The 22,294-nt window shown below is 41.4% G+C and overlaps 1 protein-coding gene across 3 annotated transcripts in view; it reads left to right on the plus strand.

Moving 5' to 3' along the window:
• Window positions 1-2,584: 2,584 nt before the first annotated feature.
• LOC106745023 (sodium-coupled monocarboxylate transporter 2) overlaps window positions 2,585-22,294 on the plus strand; it is a 62,067-nt gene continuing 42,357 nt past the window's right edge. For 2 of the 3 annotated variants that reach the window (XM_014620242.1, XM_014620241.1), the window contains exon 1: window positions 2,585-3,192. The gene's annotated coding sequence lies outside the window, so the exon portion shown is untranslated. The remainder of the gene's footprint in view (window positions 3,193-22,294) is intronic. The other variant, XM_014620243.1, reaches the window with a different exon arrangement.

Raw genomic sequence — 22,294 nt, forward strand, 5'->3', positions numbered from 1 at the left:
GGTTTTTCCGACACGTGCTTAACAACAACAACACATGTTGTTGCTTACATGAGCACGTGTCGGTTGCGTGCTCCGCGTGTGAATTTGTTTATTTGGCGCTAAGCGCCGTTTCGCGGCCGACGGATGGTCGGTCGGTCGCGGTGTTCGCCGGGGGGGGGGTGCATCGTTACATAATAATAAAGTATAATATCTGTCCCAACTCTCCCCCTAACCAAGGAAATATGGGAAAGAGATGGAACAGATAGGAGAGAAAATTGAGACAATGTGATATAAATAACTATAATTACTAATACATTTATTATTTATAATTGTAACATTTACTAAAATGACATTTAGTAAAGCCATTCATATATATATATATGTGTGTGTGTGTGTGTACGTATATATTTTAATAAAAAAATAATTTCTTTAATACAAAAGAAAATTTGTTTATCTCTAGCAAAGTTCTAAATATAAAATGACACAATTTTCAGAGAACACATTATCCAAAATTGGAACATAAGATGTCTTCAAGACAATTTTAAAACGTCTTACTTACAGGTGTCTTTAAAACGTCTAACAGATATCTTAGAAACACCTTATGTTCTGATTTGGACTCCTTAAGTTAGTTTTTTACGCAACTTAGTAAACTAAGATTTATATATGCCACATAGAAGTATTTCAGCTGTTTAAATAAAAAATGTACTGCCAACTGTTAGAAAAAAAAATTACCTCTTTCTAACTGCCTCCCGGTACCAATTCTTCCTTGTCTTCTCTATTGAATATATACATTGTATTAATTTTCTTATATATTAGATATTTATTTAGTAGATTGATCAGCTACATATAGGTAAAAATATATATTATAGTTTAAACTTACTGAGTCAAAAATAAACAAGAAAAAACAGATATGCAGACAATATGAAGTAGAAAAATCACATTTGTAACCTTTTCATCGGTCAGTAAATATATTAACATTTTAAATTTTATCATTTTACAGAAAATGTGACTAGTTAATTGGTCGGTTCTTTCCGCACGTAGTGATATGACAGCGTTGATTGTTCTACTACCTCTGAAGTAGTCCCGAGCCAATGAAAAGTCTGCTCAAATTGTCCAGACTCTGTATTCAAGGGACGAAGGGGAAGTCGTTCGAACGATGTTTCGAAATTCAAGGCTGTTATTAAACGTAGAAGCTGAACGAATACTTTCGCGAAATCGCCTAATGGCGTCGTGATCTTTCGAATCGGCCCTATAGAATACGTAAATGTGCACCGCGATCTGTTCGCAGAGATGCGTTGCGGAGAATGCAATTCTCAGCGCGACGCGCGAAATAAAGTTCCGTGAATCAGTTCACAAACGGGCCGACAGGACGGCAAGGGATTGGTTGATAAGCAGTCGGTCGGGTCGGTCACGCGGCCGCATGAGTTCACTATCGGCAATCGGAACTGACCATTTTAATCCCACGGTACATTCACAAGGCTTTGACTCCGTTGCCGCGCGACTAAACGTAATCCAGCCCGAAAGGAGAAACCGTTAACCGAAGAATCTCCGACGATTGTTGCGGCTCGATCAGCCGTGACAGGAAATCCATCTCTCGTGAATTGTCGCTTATGCGTCATTTCGTCGTGGTTTCGCAACGATTAAAGCGCTGAAAGAATTTTGCGTTTAAATAAACGCAAAGCAAATATGTTGAAGAATAATACAAATATTATATAAAAAATTAATGCAAAATTATATAAATATTTATAATCGACACTGAAGGATAAAATGTATTACTTTAACATTTACATATGTTAATATCGACAATCAATATCGTTATCTCAACAAAAAATATTGAGATAACATAAAAACAATATATTAAATTAATATATGGATATATTAAAAATTTAACACGTAAATGTTAACCCGGAAATAGTTACTTTATTTATGTTTTTTACGTAAACGATCACCTGGGGTTATTTGAAATTTAGTTGATTCAATCACTTTTTTCTTAGTTTATGAAAATTTAATGAGCGGAAAAATCGAAATTATTATTGCCGTTATTACTATTATTATTATTATTATCATCATCATCATCATTAAAATTGTTACCATTATTGTTATTATTATTATTGTTATTATTATTGCATATTGACTGATACGAATCTCGCAAGATGTCATCGATCTCGTCGGCTCTCCGAGATTGAATCATTGCGCAGAGTGAGATAATTCTGCGGAAATAACAACGCGATAAATATCTATCGATGCACGCACGATTCGCGAGAAGTATATGACGAGCGTTATCGTGAGATCGAGGAGAACGATGAATACGCCGAGTTTCGATATTGTACTAACCCTTTGGGACCCAATTGTTTTCTTTCTCCTTTGACAACTATTTTCGACTATTTGTACTTATTACCTGTAAGTGAGTTCTTATTATATAGAATATCTTCAGAAAATGGGACGCATCCAAAGGGTTAATCTGTCAATCTCTCGGACGCGGCGTTCTGGCGTCTCGCCGGCCGATGCGTCGCGTCTGCCGTCGGTCAGAGCCGCGCGCCAACCGCGAGATAGGTACTGATACTTTTTAAATGTAGCAGCCACGCTCTGCGGACTTCCCAGTATTACGTCGGCGCCTGACCACGTCGCACGCGGCTAGCAGCGATTCACTCGGAATCGGATTCAGCCGTGCTTCGTTGAAGCCACTCGGAACTCGGAAGCAACTCGGAAGAGAGCCGAAACGGAGACGTAAACGGAGCCACGAGTGCTTGTGAATGAATCGGTGAATGTCGTATGGTGATCGACCGGCGTCCATAGATTTTCCTCGACGTCTTATCCGCCGTCTCGATCGAGAGGAGGAGCGTCCGAGAGAGAAAGAGACAGAGAGAGAGAGAGAGAGATAGAGAGGGAAACTAATCGAAGAAGCCGTTGGTGCGAAACGCAGGGAACCATTCGTAATTCCGCGGATCGACAGGCGGACGGCGGATCGTGCGAGCTCCATATCTGGCCCGGAAGTGTCCAGAAGTGTTGGCGAATTTTCGTCGCCGTCATTCACGCTGAAAATAATGAAATAGTTGCTTTATGAAATCGTACGAAATGACGCTTACGTAACGCACAGTGACATTATCAGGCCGAGAGAGGAATGCCTGCCGACCTTGACGGACGTCGTGGTTCACGTCGTGCAGCATGCGGATAACGCGAACGTTCTGTCCGACACCATCGAGCAGGTGACAAGTAAGAGGATTTTTTCCGCTTTCTTTTCCTATCCGAGCGAGTAACGAGCGAAGCTCGCGAGGAAGAATTCGCGAGGACGGGATTCTCGCTCGAGACGCTCGATCAGCGACCTTAAGAAATTCAACGACGTGCACTCGGCGGAAGAAGGGGATAAAGAGANAACGAGTAATAACCCACGAACGAAATTGCGCCGGAGAGTTGAAAAACTTTTTCGCACCGGCGAGAGTTTCCGCGTACGAGAGAGCGCGAAGGGCGCGCGCGAGATAAAACTTGTAATCTCGCACTCGTGGAGAAAAACTTTCCATTACAATATTAGACGTGCGCTTTGCGCGAGGAGCGCGCTAGAACGTAAACGTTAGATATCACGGCGCGGCAGGAATAACGGAAATTGAACTTATTCCCTCCTCCAGACCATCTGGACCATCTTTTTCCGATCGGTCCGTTGAACGGGTCGTAGCGCGCGGCAAGGTTCTCGCAACGACGCCGTTCAGATATATAATAACGTCAACGACGGCCGAGATATAACGTAACTCGCGCGCGCGGACGGCGCGATATTAATTTTATTATATACTCCTCCGGCTCGTCCCGCCAAGCAGAAAGCGGGAAGAGGAACACTTTCTCTCCTTCTCTATCTCCTCCTCGTTCCTCTCGCCTCCCGACGACGCTCTCCACCCAGGGGCCGAAAGTCCGAAAATGCTGGAAATCAGCCACGGGCGAATTCGAGGTCCGGAGTCGGATGCTTTTTAAGCTCCCGACTATTCACTGAAACTGTCTTTGTTCGATGACGTCAGAAGCGAGAAAACGCATGCCAAGAATTCTCCCGCCGTGTACGTTCAAATAATAAGATACACTCCGCAAAATGAGATTTGCGATCGATTCGGCGCGCTCGCCCAGTTGTCCGGACACTTTTCTTTTATTCAGACAATTAATAAATAGTCGCCAAATTAACTTGACATGGAACCTTCCTTGCTAACCTCTTTTCCTATGATTTCCTTCCCTTTTTCGCCAATATCAATCTTATGACTATTTATCGATTGTATTCGAGTGAAAGAAAAGTGTTCGGAAAGTTTCACAAGTGTGCCGAATAGATCGCAAATGTCATTTTGTGAGTATATTTGTTTTTATCTAAACTTGTAACGCGAGAACTCTTGGCACGCGTTTTCTCGCTTCCAACGTCATTAAACAAGGACAATCATAACGAGTAGTCAGGAGTTTTAAAAGTTTAACATTGGGCCAAATTTTCGATCTTTATTTCTCGTCTGTCTCTCCCCTCGATGACGCTTCGTACTTTCTGTCGGTGCGAAGATCCGAAAACGCCAGAAATCCACGGACGAATCCGGGCGAGATCGCCGGACGATTTAGCGAACTTTCGCGACACGGACAACATAATTCCCCGAGCGCTGGAAGCGTTTCGACGCTTGCGTCACACAATGTGTATTGACAACATCGAGCGCGCCCACCACTCGAGAGAATCCGCTCGTTTCCGCCTGGTAACGTTAGCAGATCAGTTCCTTACGCAACTGCGCTTGCTGCAATCGCGAGCGACACGTGATTTAGCGCAATTACGCTTCGCCATACTTTTTACACAAGCTCTGTTTTTCGATGAAACATCGAACATCATTTTCGACACCGTCATCGTTATCGTTGCTAACGCGAATCCGCGGCATGCACCTTTGATCCCCGCGCGATCACGTCGAATGGCTGAGAGGCGAGCTGAATTCGCCGCAACACTTCGGTCCGAAGAAGACACGCGAATCCCGCGGACGCGTCGGAGAAGCGAACGCGCTGCTGAAATCTAGCGAATGTCAGGTGGCATTCTCGATCGAGAGGCATCGAGAGATCGCGCGCGCTTCTACTAGAGTCTCTAGAACACAGAGGCTGGCCATTTTAATACTTGTGATAAAATAGTATCTATATATATTGCGTTGCGAACGTGTGTACGAAAAAAAATTTGTCTTAAATCAATGATGGATATATTCTCATATTAACAGGAATGTTATAATCTTCTTAGAAGATTTTGAATCTCGATTTTATTGAATTTGCGTTGATGCAAATATTATTTGCACTCAATTCAAGAATAAAAATCTTTTAAGAATATTATATCATATTACGTTATATTCTTGCTTATATATGTGAAAATATCTATCATTGATTTAAGATTTTTTTCTATGTACCTGTTAGACTGAATTGTATATTCTGATAAAAAAATTAATTTTTATGTTAAGTAAAACCGTTATATCGTTTCTTGCAATATTAAATTAAATGTGTGGTAAATTATAAATCACACCCTTCATATTTCATATGTACACAACAGAAACGAATACATCAAAATTAGATTTCTAACTTCAAAAAGAAGTTAATTAACTATATGATTATAAATAATTAAAATATAAATGTAAATAGGCAGGAATGAAAACGCCGAGCTGCTAAACGATGGTCACGTATTCTACAGTTGAATGGTTTTTATTTAATTCTATATAATTTTAGAAAATTATTCAGTTTATAAATTACATATATACATATAACAGTTTATAAACATCTTAATAAAATGATGTTGCTTTTATGACAATTAAATATCTACAATTATAATTATTCTGTCATTTATATTACTTCTGTCTAAATTTGCCTCACTTTTGCGTTACTTCGTATTGATCCCGCCACTTAATTACAAAGATTGACTCAGCCAATACGAACATGGACGGTCGGTGGCCTTTGTGTCCTACAGACTTTAGCTTCTGCAGATCTCTCGGGCTCCCTCATTAATTCCCGTAGCTTCGTACGTGATTCGAAAGCGCTCGATCGGACATCGAGTCGCAATATCGGATTCTGCTTATCGTTTCCCTCGTCGCGGGATAAACGCGCCCGTAAGAATCGTCCCACTGCGCGATTCCAGAAGCTATCATGTCTCCGCATTATATTCCTCGCTGTAATTCAGCCGACCGACAGACAGACCGACCGACCGAGCGAGCGAGTGAGCGAGCGGGCCGAAATGTACGAGTTTCATTGTAATTGCAAATTCGTTCGATCGCGCTGGATATGAATTCATTCAAGGAAACGCTCGGATATTACCCATTAGCATCAGAAACGCGATCGGACTATTTGAAGATACCGTGATTATTCATATCACGATCGTGCACTTTTATCGACGGGAACAGGGGGGGAGGGGGGGGGGCAGGTGAAGNAAGCGTACGACGACGAAAAGCGGAGAAGGAGGGGCTGGGAAAGAGGGAGGATGTACCGCCGAGCGCGCGACTCGACGACGCGGCCGATGTCCATTGATTTATTTACCGCTCGGTATCCGCAGTAATAAAAGCTTACATAAATCACCGCGTAGAATTGATGTAAAAGTATCTCGTTGGAATATCGAGTGGTTGTTTCCGTCTCCAGCGAGGTTTATCTCGCGCGCGAATTATTACGCGTTATATCGCGCAATATCGCACTTTGATGTCCTATTTTACATGTAGTTACGCTGATTCATACTTTGTCTTGTACGTTTCATACTTCTATCAACGCGCGGAGATACACGCGTTTAGACAAGGTCTCACGCGACAAAATGCTTTTTATATCCCGCTTGATAGAGCCGCGAACGGCCTCGCGACTACTAATTAGTAGTTGAGGCGCGAGAAATTACTGGTTTGAGAAAGACGCGGCCCGCTACGTGAGGCTTCACGTAAGCGTAAATGCAACCAACCGTTTACGGTGCGTTACATAACGCTGATGACGCGTCACACGCGCCTCCGATAAAGAGATAAAAATAAGATACACATAGGACCATTCTCTTTCCCTCTCGGGAATCTCAGTCAAGCGACGTTCATTCATGCGATGCGCGCGCGCGCGTCGGTGTCGGCCACAAGTCTGCTGCGTGATTCGTTTTCACGACGCGAGATATTCTGGCCGACGATAAAAATAGTTGCCCTCCACCCACTTATAGTGAGTGGCCCAAGTTCGAATGAACACCCGGTCGCATGAGACAGGGGCAGATAGAAAGAAAAGAAACTGTCTTTTGGTGGCCGGACGCTCAGCTTCAATCTTGTTTCTTTTCGCTTTTTTCCCGCGGACACGCCAGTATGCGTTCGGGGAGTACACGAGAGAATTGCGAGGGATAGAGAGAGAGAGAGAGAGAGAAACATTTATTATTCTTAAAGCATATTCTCTAAGGACCTCATAATTTACAAGTTAGTATTGACAGTAATACAATTTCAAGTGTTATATAAAAGAATGAATAAAAGGAAAAATACGTAAGTGTAAAAGTGAAAACCTGAAGGTAGATACAAGCATTTATATTTTGCATATATAGGGGAGTATAAAATAATTAATAACATACCTGTAATGATGAAATTAAACAAAAAAAACAAAATAAGGAGAAATGAATATTTAAGACTTCAAACTTGGACTAGAAATGATATTCGGGTTATATTATAGCTTCGGCTCTTCATAGTTACGAATTTCGAAACCTTCGACATTATATTCGAATAATGACGTTTTGAAGTATGAAACATATCGAATAGTACTGTCCTCACTTCAAACTAAAATGTTATATAATAGATATTACACAAAATTAGCCACAGAGGTACAGTAGTACGGGAAGAGAAAAGAGATGGAGGGGAGGAGGGAGAGAGAAGAAGCAGGAAGGAACAGAAGAAAGGCAGAAAAAAGAAAGAAAGAAAGACGGGGGAGGATAACCGAGGCACTCGGCGACCTCCTCGCAAACTTTTCGCAATAAACTGGAGCAAAAAACGCGACGTGGCGGCATCTGATGCTGTCAAAAAGTCCCTAATGCGAATCCGTGGGTCGTGATACGGCAGACGCGACCCGTGCACGGCTCTTCGCGCTTCGGTTTTTTCTTTTTTGTCGAAACACGAACGAACGGCCGGCGGGCCGTCGTCGTTGTAGTAGTCGCTGCCGCCGACTCTGCCGTCATCAGCAACTACCGCCACGAGCGACACGGAGGAGAGAAGCGGTCCAGGTCGTGGCAGCTGGATTTGCATTGTAAAGTTTCCCGTCTCTCCGCGTCCTACGTGCGCAATTTCGCTCAATTGCGCCGTCGCTGTCGTTGCTGCCAGCATCGGAACGGGTAAAGCTAGTTACAAAAGCTCCTTCGCTTCTTCCCGCCCTCCGTCCCCCATCGTCTTCCGCGTTCTGATAAAGGCTCATGCATTCCGCTCTCCCAGGGGGTCCTCCTCTCGCCTCTCCGATTCGGCGGAACGCGAGGGAGCGAGCGAGTCGCACGGAAAGAACGGAAGAGAGACGGAGGGAGTTTCCGAAGGCAAGCGTTACACCGTTGGTGGAACGTAATGTTGACGTCAGTTACCGGAAAGACGTACGGACACTTCATCTCCACCAGAGGCACGGAGTCCCTCCTCTCTTCCGTATATTCGGGCTGGAGGCCTCGTTAACGAAAATTTGATTCTCAAATTCAGATTAGCAGGGCTACCGGCTGATTAAAAGGGAGAACCCTCCGGGCCGGGGTTAATTAGATTCCCGTTATTAAAAATCCCTCGACCGCGAATCGGCGAAGAGATCAGCGGCGGGGCGCGATGGTTCGCCGGGGGACCCCGCGTTTCGTATCGCGATGAGAATTCGGCGTTGGGGTACAGGCCGGCTGAAAGGGGGCCGCCCGAGGAGATCGGATCTGGCGGGTTCGGCGGGTGACTTTGCACGCTAATCGGATGTCTCGGTTTAAATAACTTTCGGATCGCGATAGTTCGGAAGGGACGGTTACACCGCAAATGTGGTGTAGACGATACAAATAAGGGAGCCTCCTTCTCTTCCTCTCGCACGCTCGCTGAAAGAGGACTCTTTATCGGGCGTTTGCATCTTCCAAACGTAATCAGTTTATTTAACAACTATGACGCCCTATTATTTACGTTTTATTATCTTAATTTAGCGACTAAATTTACCGAGCTGTACGGAAGAAATATTGTAGTAAAAATAACCTCGAAATTTTATAACGTTGGACTCTATCGGAATTATGGCTGAAATCATTATGTGTTGTAGTCTTCAGTGACGTGTACAGTGAAATACATCACTGAAGATTGCGATCTACTACTACTCTACTACTTTACTACTAAGAAAAATGTTCTTTTTACTAGTACTTTTTTTTTCACAGTGTAATAGTAATGATAATAATATAAGATACCTGGTAGCGCAAGACTATTGTACTCGATATGCGCTTAGCATATAGAGACATTACCACGTTTCTTAATGACGATAATCTCCGCCGGTTCATGCATGACAAGACACGGGTGACGTTAATTTGCATTTTTTACTGGATGTGTGTCGTCACGCTTGACAATTCGATGCACACACGGACTCGCGATTTTCGAACGCGCGCCTCGGTTAATTCACAAGGAAGGCTGCGACGTGATTTACCGAATTAATCTGACAAATGTTGCTAATGCCCGTTTCTACCGCTATAGTTTAAATCCAGCCGACGATTGACTTAATGGAATTGACCAATCGATCGATCGGATAATTGGCCAATGCGATTGGTCGATTCCGTTGAATTAATCGTCGACTCAATTCCAAGCATGATAGTAGAAACGGACATAAGTGGAGCGCTGCACACGCGTTTCGCCTGAATCGCGCCGATTAAAGGACGATAAAACGTTTTCACGCGGTGTCACGCGGCCGCGCGCGTTAAAGTATTTAAATCTTTTTTTTTATATGTATACTTTCAAAAATCTTCTCTCCTCTCTCTCTTTTATTAACGCCAAGAGAGAACCGCCACCGTTTGCACGCTTGCAGCGCGCTTTTAACGTTAAGCGTGACTAACCGATTCTTATCTTCCTCTTCTCTCTCTCTCTCTCTCTCTCTGTCTGTCCTCTTCCTTTTTCCCTTTACATAATGCAGACACATTAAATGCATTATCTCCGTTTTAGCAAATAAACTGGCAATCGCGTCATCGCGTTCGTTCTAGCACGGAGGTGAATGGAGTGTGTGCGCTCGCGTGTTCCTAGTGAAAATACAACAAGGGCGGAACTATCCGGCGCACGCGGCCATTACGCCGCGTGACGGAGTGCGTAAAAGTGCGATGCGACGACGGCTCCTCCGATTAACAATTAACTTGCCGGTATCTTTCCTTTTTTTATCTCGCCCGCCATTCCGCCCGATCTTCGCGGAATCGCGAGCGGATATACGAGCAGGAAGAACCGCGATTAGGTCAATTATCGCGTGTCTCTCGACGAAACGCACGCGAATCGCGCGACGCGACGTGATAAATGCGCGAGCGGGCGGCCGAGAGCGCACATCTCATATTTATCCAAGTAGGGATTTGCCACCGGCGAGGTACCGACTCACCGATTTGTAGTATACAATATTGGACGCCACTACTGGTTTATTACTGGAATAATAGAAATAGGATCAGAATAGGAAGCAGTATCAAAACAGAACCGAAAATCGGTAATTATTTATCGGGAATATTTTTCATCATTTTTAGAATATCTCTCATCATAATCCTTCTCACACCTGAATTAGCCGAATATTTAAATATTTGCAAAATATTTAATATCTATATTTTGTAAATACTTTACAAATATAATTGACGAACATAATAATAAATATTGCGTGCTGTCTGGGCCGGACTGGGCTAATATCAAAACAAGACTTTTCGGTACCAGCCCAGGCGTGGAGGAAAATTTGGTGCCGATAAGTGGAGTACGTTAAGCCATTCTGATCTTTCCAGACAAATTTTTTTCTTATTTATAAAATATATTTAAGATCAATGTGTATTTAATCAGTAAGCTGGATAAATATGCTGCCTTTTAAATCAATTCTCATTAGTCTGCCATCATTTTAGAAAGAACATTTATAAGAGTTTGAACAGAAAGTTGCTCGACTAGTCCTGCCTTATCAATAATATTGCATCTTTAATATCGGGCCAGTGCTGGGCCGATACCGCATCTGTTTATCGGCCCGATACCGTGCTAGTATCGGCAGATTGTATGCGATTCCTACATGAATATTTACGGCTAATTCGCTCACAGATCGGTAATTAAAGGGAATTGTATCCATGTTGAATATACAGCGACCGAGGTCGCATTCGCATTGTAGAACCGCATCCTTGCGCTGTGCGTAACACGGTGATGAGCGGTCGGACTCTGCGCGGCAACTCGGTTTATTAAAACTTTGCTCCTTCGCTTTTATCTCGAGTAACCTTTCCTAATACTCCTAATCGAATTAACGTGGGCGGTATAACGCGCGCGTGCGCGCACTTGAATCCGATTAATTAAATACCCGGAACGACAAAGTGCACGAAGGAACGCAGAGATGAAGATTACGCAATTACGTGGCGAACAATCGGGGATTCTCTATTCAACTCTCGTCCACGGCAATCCCCGCATATACGCGTGTGTTCGTGAAGAGGATCATTAAAAAATTCCTGAAATAACATATTTAAAAGGTAATAAAATTGAGGACTCGCTCGAAGTTCCGCAATCTCGTCGCTAATAGCATTAAGGATGGCGGCCCTATTCGGGATATCCGAAAGTTCATAAAATTTAAAGTAGCGAGACAAAACTCGTTCGGAACGGACACCACCGCTGTTTATTATAAAATAATACAGCGAAAGCTGTGTCAAACTTTATTCAATTCTTTATTAACGCTGTCATCTTGTCGCTCGCTCGTGGATCGCAAGAAGCGGAGCTTCTTCGGGCTGGGGTAAAGGAAGAGAGAAAGGGTGACCGAGGGTGAAAGAGGAATACGAAGGAAGGCAGCCAGAAGGAGAAAGAGAGAGAGAGAGAGAGAAGGAGGGAGAGGTGGAGTTTTCCGGGTTCGCGAGCTGGTTCGTTGATCGGGACGCCGGTTAGAAACTTTGTTAATTCCGAAACTTCGTAATTAATCCACCGACAGGCTGTCCTTGCGGCGCATTAGTGTGAAAAATATCCTAAAATGCGACGCGCGATGGCGGGTGTCCCGGCGATATGAGTTATCGATGAAGACAGCCGTAATGAATGAAGGACAATTATGTAGAAGCCGGTGGCGAACACGAGCCATTCGCACCCATCAAACGCGAGGAGAGTACCGCTCGACGGCACCGAATGCGTCACTAATTATGTGGCAAATTTTGCCCCATACGCCCGCCGCGACATTGCCACGCTCAGACGTATACAGGATGTCGCGCGTTTAAACGGATTGATGGAAAAACGTGAGCGACAAAATGTAAGCGGTAAGCGCGATTTAAGTAAGGCCAGTCACATCCGAGAACATAAAAAAGTAGCCCCAAATTGACACTTTTAATCCTATAATATAGTAGCAGCTAAGATATGTAGTAAAAAAAAATATGTTCAACTCTAATGAAATAATTTACTCTGTTTGATGATGTTTTTCAAGTTTCTGTTTTCGTTACATTTAGAGTCAAAATAACTTATTTTTTAATATTCATACGGATCTAATGAACGAATTATCGAAAGTATTTATAGTTTCAAAATAATAGTAACGTTAAATCCAGATATACGCTGAGAGAAGAGATATCTAAAAAACAATATTTATTTGGTGAGCGCTGATAATATATTTATTTAGTTTAAAATCTTTTATTTAAATAGAAAATAAACAATTATTTTTATAATAAGTTACAGATTTAAAAAAATGTATATTTCCTTAATTGAGAGACATTTTTTCTCAGCGTAAAAACATTAATTTTAGTACAAGTAAATTTGCTTTTAGTAACTCATCGACTAAATACTTTTTTTATTTCCTAGATATTTCTATTTTAATGTAGAATTAAAGATTCAAGACACAAGTTTTCAAGTGTAGTATCGTTAAAATAGATTTTTACCAGTCTACAGATCATCTAATGTAAGCTATCCTTGAGAACGTCAAAGTGGCATCCAAATTTTGATTCGAGTCATATTTTAATTCTCGACTGATGGCTTAATAGCGACTGATCGATTTAATTCCTGCTTATGTCTTACTGCTTACATTTTTCTTCACGTAACCCTTAGATCAGATCGCTTTCGAGCAACGATCTCTCTCTTTCTCTCTCTCTCTCTCTCTCCCCCGGGAATGTTGCGCTTTGTGGTTAGATTTTTCGACAGTCGCGCCGCCGAGGTAGCGATTGTTATTTCTTTTTACTCTTTCTCCTTTTTTTCTTTTTTTCTCGAAAACGAGGCACCATATGAAAACAAATTTCACTCTGCGTTTTCAGCCTGTTCGTTCATTCGTTCGCTCGTTCTCTTGCTGATTCGTGTGAGATCGCGTTCTCATCGATGGCCATATCGCCATTTATAGCGGACACCCAGTATGCCGTCCCGTTCGCACGATGAGATATTTGTATGGGCTTGACAAGTATCTGTCGGACGGGAGTATACGATATTTGGAACCGCCGTAATGGCCAGTTAACACGAACCCAGCGTGGAGGTGAACTGAGTGGACAAATTACTTGTTGCTACGAGATACTGTCGCGTGCAAAACACGCGCCCTCCTAAAATTAGCGGAGGACCGCGAGTAAGGGGCAAGTCGCGGGAGCCAAGTCGAATGGAAAGTTCTTCGCTTGCGGCGCAAATGACTACAAAGGTCTTCTATTTTCGGGCTTCGTGCACACCAAGTCTACCGCAAGGCCGATATTTCAAGCGCAAGCTCGCGAGCGCCAAGATTTTCGCGCGCACACGTGTTTTATCAATTCCGGCGTTTAAAAGATGAGAGAGAAAAATGAAGAGGAAATAAGATTGAAATTTTACTTAACGAGATTCTCTCTCTCTCTCTCTTTCTCTTTCTCTCTTCGATAAAGCCCGAAATTAAACACAACTATACTATGCACTCTTAATCTATCTTGACTCTTTTGCACCTTGTCTCTCACTGTACTCCAATTAACTAACTATATATTTATTATTCCCTCACTCCAGATTACATGCAAAGACACATTGATATACCACAAAATTTAGAGCAATATAACTGCTTTTACTATGAGGATCGTTAATTTCCTTCTATCTGTACCACAGCTTTAATTATGTTGGATAACTCTCTACGTGCTTCTCTCTATTTGCTTCAGAATTACTAATTTTAGTTATTATGTTCGTCAATTATATACTTTGCAAATTTATTTTAGATTCTAATGTATTAATGTTACTGCGCTTTCCTTAAAACGCCAAATAAATAGCACTTTCTCACTTTCTCTCTCTCTCTCTCTCTCTCTATCTCATAAATGTTACATTTCTACCTTTGATATTCTTCGCACTCCTGCGAGAATCTTCCCTATTACCCTCGAATAAAGCAGTTTCCGCTTGCTCCTCTCTCCCTCTCTCGTTCTCTCTCTCTCTCTCACTCTCGAGAAGGAAGAAGGACGACACTGGTAAAACGCATAAATGCACGAGTATTCGCAATGGAGAAGATAACGGCGAGTACTGTCGCCACGAGAAGGATACGCGCCAGTGTCCTCGTGCAATCTCGATGCGGCGTGAGCTCGCGAAACGTTGTAATGCCTATGCACAAGCAGGCGGAGGAAAGCCGTGCGGTTTACGAGATATTTTAAGGGATACGCGCGGCCGCGGGATTCGCTCGACTGTTCCGTTTTCCTCTGTAACAGCTAGTTGTCAGAGGGTTGTTATTTCACCTCTCTTTTCTCTCTCGTGTGTGTGTTTTTTTTCGCGAAATCAATCTGCAGTGCATAGGCCGATGGAGCATGCACGTTAGCGGACCGAAACGGCGATCGATTCTCCGGACGAAATGTAAATCGTCATGCAGCGCCGAACAGGACGGACACTTTGTGTTAGTAGAAAGTCTGGCACAATACTTCTCTCTCTCTCTCTCTCTCTCTCTGTCTCTCAGTCTGTCTCTTGTGTTCCGTTATTCAGCGACGGTACAATGTGTTCGCGTTACGGCGCCGATACTGCTCCGACCGATTGACTTTCATGAACACGTCAATCACGGCGTGTGACTCATGTAACGTCGTTCAGCCGCGCGAGGAGACAGAACTGGGGGTGTAAGGGGGAAGAGAGAGAGAGTGAGGCGGAAGGGGGACCCCGGCGAGAAATGAAAAAATATGCCCGCGGGAAAAAGTAGTATGGTTATGCACTTAGTTAATACCGTTCCGAGAAACTGACCACCGACGCTGCTCGCGTAAATTAATGGTCCGGCATATATTACGGCGAGTTGTGCGCTTGCATGTTGTGTGTGATTATGAATGCATGCGTGTGTATGTGCATGCAAGAACAGGGAAAAATTGATATAACAGAGAAGTAATAAACACTTCGTACCTTGCGACAATTTATCCCGTTCGTATTCACGAACGCGGCAAAGATATAATTTGGAAAAACCAACGCTCGAGGCTTCGCGGAAATGCGTGAAATGAGCGAGCACGGCGTGGTGACATCCAATATTCCATCGATATTTTCATGTTCGCGCCAAGAAAAAGGAGGGTGAGATGATGATCTGCTAATTTTTCTAAGCCAATAACGAATCGGTGCCCAATTCATTAGAGGACTTTTAATAATAATAAATATTCTGTTGTAGTTTGACTACGATTTGTCAACGACAATAGGTAATATAATAAGAAACGTATTTTGCATACAATCATATATAATTTTGTAGTAATTCTCCATAAAGAATTACTCAATTATAATAAATATTTTCATTTTCCTCTTACAAAACTGTTATATATTATATTATTTTTTTAAATAAATATAATAATGTATTATTATTTTTCAGTTCTCATATTGCAATATTTTTTAAATTAAATAAATGAATTTAGCGGCCATAGGATAAAATAATACGTACGAATATCATCTATGGGTGAAATGATTCATTCGCATTTTACTTTAAATTATACAATTATAAATACCTGCTTTTATTTTTGTTCTTGTCTAGATTTTATTTTCCTTTAAGGAAAAATATTGATTAGGTGCATCAGTAACTGTTAAATATTCAAATTCAATTGATGATATTTTATCAGTTACTGACGCGACTGATCCGACATTATCAGTTAATTAAAATATTTTTTAGTTATTCATGCAAATAATTAATATTTCAAATTTTCTTCACGGTTCTTTAAGTTACAATGTCATACAAAGCAGATTTTTTCTCATAAATAATATTTTTACTTGTTTTTTATTTTAGTTTTGTATTTTATTGTGTTGTACAGACATTATAATAACAAAATAATAGAAAACATGTGCGAAAATTATTTTTGTATTTGTAAAAAATTTATTTTTACCTTCGTCACATAAAAGAGCAACACGATGAAATTGACACATTCAGAAAAAAATTTTAATTAAACCAAATTCCAATTTATTCATAAAATTTTTAGTTTATACAAGTGATAAGCAAGGCTTTAGCTGTTAAAAAAAGAAATTGGTCATTATTTTTACGTTAATACGGAAACGAGGAAAAATCAACAAATCAAAGACCATTCAACAATTACGTCACACTACGAGCTGAGGCAGTATATTAGCTTACGTGACGGTAAGTGATAACAGAGAGGGAATAAAAACTATGGAACGTCATATTAAATGACACGACTTGTAATTATAGATGTTGTTATCCACTTTGTTTGCATTCATGACACATTTGGTTAAAATTCTTATGTTTTTGGTGTTAACATGGTTTTGCGTTAAAAATCGAAATGTTAATTTTTTAATATTTTTTTGTTTTAAATCACAACTTTTTACTACTTTTTATTACTCAAAATTATAAAATAAAGTACTTAATTTAACATTATGTACCTAAACATTATTTGTACTTCAAAAGAAGATAGTAGCGTGCAGTCTAACAAATATTACCTACAATATGGTTATAAGCTATTTATTTCATCTATGTGTCGATGGGCGAGAGGGATAATTCCATATGTTACGTAATATTGGAAGGGAGCAAATATTTTGTGACGATATTGTAACGGAGAAAAAGAGAGGGAGATAAAAAATATTTAAAATTAGCGTGACGTAATTGTTGAATAGCCCCTAAAATTGTCATCTTACCTTCCTTTTTTCTACAAGCATACGTACGTACGAACAGAAAGAGCCGACTTACCCCGCTGACTCGCCGCGATTTTGCCGCGCCGGCCACGTCAATCGCTTAATTACTCGTCAGCGGACTGGCGCATCTCACGCGAATTAATCGTAACGATTACGTAAACGATGCGGCTACGATGTTACGCGAATATGAACATCCGATTATAATGGCGATGAAACATTTATTCTCTTCTGATCCGGATACCGCGGGATTTACCTCCGCGGCAGTTTAAAATAGATAATTAAATGTGCATCAAAACGTGTCCGCGGCAGATTTTGCAAATGTAATTTATGCAAATTATCTTAAAATTAACGTGGGCGCAATAAAGAATAACTTATAAATTATTCAGAAATATATATATACGTATAATGGCGGAGAAAGAGAGAGAGAGAGAGAGAGAGACATGGCAATTTTCATAGATGGCAATCTGGTTGGCGCGCGCAATTATGAAGAACGATTAAACAAATACATTATACGTTACGATTGCTGAGCGTGATCGATGCCACACACAGCTGTTATCACGCTTTAACACGTTTTTTCTGCGAACTCTCCGCCGAGAGTCGAAACTTAGACTATTTATGTAACGTGCGCGTAGTGTAATTTGACAGAATGACGACGGTCGACGGTCGCTTCGTGAGTAGGTAACGCAAATTACAGTGTAGCTGCTTCGTAGATTAGATCGGTATACACTGAACTTACGTGTTTCGCCGCAAACTTGCTAATTTACGTCGTAATGTTACACGTGACGAGAGTTCAAAATTACTTGCTGTGTGCATTTTCGCAACAATTGCGTCGCTTTAATAGGGCGTATGTGTGTTTATATGTGCGCGCAAGACGCTCGGCACGGAAACTTCGGTTCTTCAATTTTCTTCGCACCGTCTCGTGCTTTCTCTTTCTCTCTCTCTCTCTCTCTCTCTCTCTCTTGATTATTGCCCCATCGTTCATAACGGTCTTACCCGAGTACTTCATATTTAATACTAAATTGTACGGTCGTTAATAATGGCCGCTCAACTCATGTATACATTTGTGCATGATCTCAGACGCGATAAACATATCTCTTCGTATTATAGACTGAGAGATGGCCTGTTCGTAAAACATAGGAAACTCTACCAAACGTGGTGTCTCATTTATTCTATTTTGCAATCTCACACTGAAGAAAAAATAGTCTTATATCAATGATAGATATTCTCATATATAAGTAAAAATATTACAATATTCTTAGAAGATTTTTAATCTTAATTTGACTGCAAATAATACTTGCATAGATACAAATTTAATCAAATCAAGATTAGAAATCTTTTGTCAAAATTGTAATATTCTTGCTTATATATGAGAATATCTATTCTCGATTTATATAGCCAATTTTTTTTCTCTGCATGTCCCACAATACCTTGTAGCCTCTTTATTCATTCCAAAGCATCAAGCTCGAAGAATCCGAGTCTCTTCTCAAAGACTCTTCACAAAGACTCGCTGTGCCTATCTGTCGCACTGATAACGTATAAAAGGTCTTTCAATGTAACATCAGCTACAGTGATTTGCAGTGATCATAATTTCGAATTATAAGGTGCGATCTAGGACCGTTGTTCTCTGTGTCTGTTTCTTCTCGCGAGATTGAGATATATGGGATTACAGCTGCGTTTAATTATTTTCCACTTCGATACATTTTTAATTTTAATATTTATGATAGCAGTAGCTTCAGTAATAGCTTAGTATCAATAACCGTATCAGTTTTAGTCTTAGCTTTAGTTTGATTACGGATTGTGGGTCTCATAAACTCATTTAATCTTGTTTTTCACCATATATATATATATTGATATTAGCGTATAAAAATGTGAGAGTTTGATATGCACACTTATCGTGGCGTAATCTTTTGGGTCATTTCTGTGTGCGAGCGACGCATGCCCACGGGCATTCATCTAAATTTCATTGTACTCTTCTATACACTCTAAGAGATATGTCTTCCCCAGGGTAGAATAAATACTCCTCTCTACTGTTATTCTCTCTCTCTCTCTCTCTCTCTCTCTCTCTCTCTCTCTCTCTCTCTCTCTCTCTCTCTCTCTCTCACTCTCGCTCACTCGCATCTAATTCTTTCTTTCCCGCGGCCGAGAGAGAGAGAGAGAGAGAGAGATCATTTAATTTGAAAAAAAGGGACGACGATCTTGCAGAATTTAATATCTCCAACCGTTCAAGCAAATATTAAAGAAATGACGGACAAATTATTCTCTCGAAGGAAATTTTACGAGAGAGTGGGCAAGAGAAAGAAAAGGAGGGAGGGAGAGAGAGAGAGAGAGAGAGGAGAAGAGAGACGAAAGAGAGAGCAGGTAATCGTCGACACGAGAATGGCGTATTATCGAGAAAGGAATGAAATAAGTGATCTAAATTACAGGCGCCGAGAAATAGGGTTCTAAGGAGCTGTAGGACGTATAAATCCGCTATCACGCTGAACGTTATTAATATTCCACGGAACGTAAATAATATTTACATAGAGAAACGCGCGGCTATATTTATATCTGTGGCGCAGCCACGGCTATTTGAATTTATTTATAGGGAAGGGAAAAATAAGTATCTCCGCCGTATCGCCTCTCGAAGTATTAAGGTCCACGATATAAGACCTCTACGGTAACGGCGGCGGCAGCAGCAATGACGGCGGCACCGCAGCCACCGCGGCGGTCTATTCAAAAGGGTTTATTTATGAGTATACAAACTCGAGCTCTCGAAGTCGTATGAATTTGCATAGACAAACGTCTTTCTAACGCCTGAATAAAACGAGCGAGTGAATAAAAATTGGAAACCTTAAGCTCCGAGCACGTTATATCGGCGATACATTCGTCCGACTGATGTGTTGTTCTTGCATTATAAACGTAGAAAGAGACTCACGAGAAACGACGATGCGGAGACGGGTGCGCGAAACGTCCAATCACGATCATGAGAAAGGCGACGTCTCATTGTTGGGATTATCTATTAACTCGTGCTCGCCATAATCTGGTCCAAACCGCTCAACGTTTTTCGTTATTCTCATTTTAATATGATATTGTTTTTTTCTAATATCCAACGAACGAACATTTTACTCTTCCTTAAATCGCATTTGCAAAACCACTTGAGAATTTTTTTTCGAAAACACTGTGTTTTTGTAACAATAAGTTTAATTTAAATCCAAAATTTGGTTTGACACAATAAACATCTTCAGACTCTGTATTTCCAATTTCTACATTACAAGCCTGAAAATATTAATTAGAATGAAAATGGCAAGGAAATAAAATCGAATAGTCTTACGGGCCAGAGTGTGGCGAATTAAAGATTCGAAAATAATTGTGGCTAGCTAGGATTGACATGATGTGTATCATTAAGTAACTGATGCTATGTTGCTAAATCTCACTAAATTTCATATAAAACGTAAACAACAGCGTCTAATAAATCACATGTATGACCGATAAGGAGCCAGTGAAATGAACTGACAAACATACACATCGTGTGGGTCACATTTGTTTATCGTATCTTTGATGATTCAAACTTGAGTCGAGCATTAAAATGATCGGTAGGAATCAGCGTGATAGTCAACGTGTTAAGAATCTACTAAAGGCCTATTTTAAGGATGATTGAAGACTGAAGATCTATTAAGAATGTTTGATTATTATTGATCTATTTATTCATATGTGATTGAGCAAATTGAGCATTGAAATAATCAGTGGAGACCAATATGATAATCAACGTGTTAAAGATTTATTAAAAACCTATTAAGTATGATAAGGATTTATTGAGAACCTATTAAAGATGATTAAGGATTAGAGATTTGATCAGCATCAATAAGAATGAGATTTATTATTATTTATCTATCAATTTGAATATAAATAAGCGGACGAATCCGCGCGCGCTCTTGGGAAAAAAATATTTCTTCATTTTGGAATATCGTTTTCTCTTTCTCTCTCTCTCTCTCTCTATCTTTTTTGCGACGCATACGACGATTCGAATCTATCTTCTTGAAAACGCGGAACGCTTAAATAATCCACGGGGATCAAATTAACATACTAATCGAAAGAGTAAAGCGCTCCAAGGCGTACCGGCAGATTTTGAATAATCTCAGATATCGCGACAGAGTATGAAAGCAGAAGAAGAGAGAGAGAGAGGGGGGGGNATGTGGACGCTACTCGGCAAACGGGATTTACGTAACGTGGCTTCTACCAGAAGGCAGATCGTCCCATTTTATAAAAAGCCACGTTCGAAGCGAAATGAGGTATCGCATGATATAGTCGCGAACGACCGAGATCTCGATATGAGCGAAAGAGCGAGACGGAGAGAAAGAACGAGGAAAAAAGGGAAATATATACGGTAGACGAAAAGAGAGAGAGAGAGAGAGAGAGAATGACAAATCACACGACGAGGCCTCTAATGCCCTCTCATACCGACATAATCATTGTTAGCGCCGGCAACGTATCACACCCGCAATTTCATTCCACTTCCTTACGTACGTTGTACATCGCCCCGTTACACTCGTGGGTGCGAAAAAGCGGTAAGAGAGAGAGAGAGAGAGAGAGCGGGCACCAGAGGATAGCGCGGCGGTCCCCCCATTACACAGAGCGGCCCCCATCCCATTTTTATCAATCCGGACGATTTACCACTGAAAGAGCTGTAATGCAGAAAAATGCCTCGGGCAAAATTTTCAACGCGATTCCGGCGGGGGCGGGCCATACTGAAATGCAACGACCGGGAATACCTCACGATGATTATTCTTTCCCTTTTTTTCACTCTCTCTTTCTCTCTCCCTCTCTCTCTTTCTCTCTCTCCCCCTCTTTCTCGTCCACTCTTCCGCCCCTCTTCTCCGTCTCTTTCCCCTTCAGCCCGTTTTGCCCATCCTTTCCAAAGATTAAAGGGCATGGCCGCGGAGCGAAGTCTCGGCCGGAATTGCGCTAAACCATCGATTTAACATCGACGCACCCACATCGGGCTGGTGATTCGATCGTAGATTACCAAGTTTGGCGGTAGTCTAGTTTCTAGTCAACTCTAGTCAGGCTGAGTTTATACTCGACGAAGTGTGCGGGGAGAAACTTGGTTTGCGCAAACCAGTTACTAATACCAAATTTACTTCGCCACCAAAACGCCGTGTAAAGCCGCTGCCGAAATGTCGGCCGGCCCGTGGGTCACAAAGAGGAGGGGGGGGGGGGGG

The sequence above is a fragment of the Dinoponera quadriceps genome, unplaced genomic scaffold (genome assembly GCF_001313825.1).
Source record: "Dinoponera quadriceps isolate SergipeBrazil2010 unplaced genomic scaffold, ASM131382v1 scaffold717, whole genome shotgun sequence".
NCBI classification, from domain to species: domain Eukaryota; kingdom Metazoa; phylum Arthropoda; class Insecta; order Hymenoptera; family Formicidae; genus Dinoponera; species Dinoponera quadriceps.